Source organism: Poecilia reticulata, chromosome 12, assembly GCF_904066995.2.
Source record: "Poecilia reticulata chromosome 12, P_reticulata-male-v2, whole genome shotgun sequence".
Taxonomy (NCBI): Eukaryota; Metazoa; Chordata; class Actinopteri; order Cyprinodontiformes; family Poeciliidae; genus Poecilia; species Poecilia reticulata.
In genome coordinates, this window is record NC_088841.1 from 31428532 (window position 1) to 31431348 (window position 2817).

The 2817-nt window shown below is 40.8% G+C and overlaps 1 pseudogene; it reads right to left on the reverse strand.

Annotated features, from left to right (window-relative positions):
* Positions 1-377: 377 nt before the first annotated feature.
* LOC145554198 (nuclear factor 7, ovary-like) lies at positions 378-2460 on the reverse strand (annotated as a pseudogene).
* Between the last annotated feature and the right edge of the window lie 357 nt (positions 2461-2817).

The following is a 2817-nucleotide window of genomic DNA, read 5'->3' on the forward strand; positions in this document are numbered from 1 at the left end:
ACATCAAACCAGCCATAAAACCAACTACACTGTAAAACACTTGAAGCTGGTTTAACTTGAAAATTAAAGTCAATTTACTGTTTATTTTACTTCAAATTCTTGTTTCAATTTTGGATAAAGGTCTAAATTAGTAGTTTTATTAATATTAACCTAAGCAGTTATTATAGTTACTCATAGCCAAAAGTTGTACTTCAGTTAGAGTGAAACATTTAAACAAAAGTAAAAAGTTTCCATCCAAATGATTCAAGAGTAAAAATCTATTTGGTAAAAAATCGACTCAAGTCCTGATCATAAGATCATTAAATATTTAAAAATTACATCATCAGACAGAACAAAATACAAACTTATGAAGAGGTTTTGGTACTTTAATGATTAAAATGACAATTATCCATAAATGTAACATAAAATAACAAAATCAGACAAAAGAAAACTAAATATTCCGTTTGGAGCTAAATAATTTAGTCAGCAACATAATTATGTAGTTTGTAAAATAAACACATTGCTGGGATCATTTTGCTCACATGTTCAATAAAATCACATTTTTTTATACATCAGATCCTGAAAAACATAAATAATTACCCAGAGATGAACAAAAAAACAAGACCTCTCACTCTGAGTGATTTTAGAATCAGAGCTGAACTCAGACTAAAGAGTCAGATGAGAAAGATTAACGCTGCCCTGCTGCTTCCAGCAGCCTGGAGATGAATCTGAATCTGATCAGAGATGAAGAAGATGATCAGATCATCTCCAGATGATCAGATCATCTCCAGATGATCAGATCATCTCCAGTTTCCTCTTTAAAACTCACAGTTTCAATCTGATCAATAAGTTTTTATCTGGACTTTGTTCTTCATGCTGAGATCATCAGAGCTGCTGCTTCATCACTGAGATCTTCATCGGTACGATCTTTAATGTTTTATTAGTGGTGAAGAATGGAAACATCTTGTGAGTGAAGGTGTGTGTGAAGGTGTGTATGTGTGTGTTAGTATCCAGATCAGAGAAGGACAGTTTTCCTCTGTCCCAGTCCAGATTCACTCTGATCCTCTGGAGATTCTTCTGGACTGAGACACGAGAGGGAGGAGCTGGAGGAGAACCTGCATAATATTTACCTGAATAGAAATCTATAAAAAACCATCCAGACTTTATGAGTCCCTTCCTCTGAACAAACTCTTCTAACACACCGAGTCTTCAGATTGAACTGTCTCCAACATCAACATCCCAGCTGGGGATCCCTGAGTTAAAACCCTCAGAACTCAGAACAGACCATGACCTAAACCTCTCTGGATTATTAGGAAGCTGCTGTTTCTCTCCTTTAGTCAAACCAGTCAGATCATCAGACAGACGGAGTCTTCGACCAGCCGTGTTTGGGTCCAGAACCAGAGGAGTGTAGGTCACCATGGTCTCCATGTTGCTCCAGATGTTGAAGGCCAGGTTGCCCAGATGTTTGGCCTGGTCTATCAGAGCTCCTGAGGGCAGCTGTGGATCCTCCAGCAGGGGGCAGCGCTGGACTCCTTCCACTGCAGCCTTGTAGTTGTGCAGGAATGAGACGTCTGCAGCTCTCAGCTCCTCCTCTGTGGCTCTGACTGTGTCTGAAAGAGCTGCTATCTCTCTGCTCAGAGCCTCCATCTTCTCCTTCATCATCCCTCTCTTCTGCTCCTCTTCCTCCCTCAGTGCAGCCAGCCTGGCCTCCTCTTCCTCTGATAGAAACTGATGAAGCTGCTTAAACTGCTCCCTAATCTGCCTCTCTGTGTGTCGGGCCTGGACCTTCAGGTGTTCTGCTGTCTTATCAAACTCCTCCTGAACTTTCTTCCTGAGCTCCAGCTTCTCCTTTAAAGGCTCCAGAGTTTCCTGAAGCTTCTTCTTGTGTTGCTGAGCAGCTTCATTGATGGGTCTGAATCTGTGATTGGTGTGTTTTTCTGAATCTCTGCAGACGAGACAAACTGGCTGCTGATGGTCCAGACAGAAGAGTTTGAGTTTCTCAGAGTGCAGAGAGCAGAGATCCTCTGAAGCTGTTTGGTTTCTCTGCTGTAGGAAAGACTCACACAGATTCTTCAGAGCCAGACTTAAAGGTGGTTCATCTTTAGAAGATCTCCTCTTACAAACTGGACACTCTCTTCCTGGTTTCTCTCTCCAGTATTTCTGCAGACACTCCTTACAGAAGCTGTGGCTACATGACAGAAGAATTGGATCCTTAAATATTTCCAGACAGATCGGACAGCAGAGATCATCGTCTGATCTGGAAGCCATTTTGTCTCAGAGTGAAGCTGAAACCACAGCAGACAGAAAGTTAAACCAGGAAGTCAGTTTCTCTCCTGTAGAAACTTTATGAACTTACTTTCACTTTGATTTGCTTGTTTTTCCTCCTGCAGCAGTCTGTGTTTCAGCGTCTAGTTGCTCAGTTCTCTCTCTGTTCTCCTTGTTCAGAGTTAGTTTGATTTCAGTCGGAGACGAAGGCAGGAGTCAAAGTTCATCCTCAGGGTGTTTACTCAATGAGTATTTCTCTTAAGTGTTTCCTGGTTTTTCCAGTTGTTCCTGTTGGAATCAGTCCAGAGGTGGAGATGTGGCGCCCTCTAGAGGATTTAATCTTAATCTGCAGTTTTATTAAAACACTACATCTTTTTCTGATTCATGACTTTGTTCCTGCTTTAAGTGAAAATATATTTTTCCTCTCATAAAACTCTTCCAGGGTTTCCACTATCTATGAAATTCAAATGAACACATTTCATGTTCAGTTTCCTTCTGTTTGCTGTTTTTCTGTCAGTTTCAGACTCTGGAGGTGAAAATGATGTTTGGTGTTAATGAAAGTTTGTCCTGTTT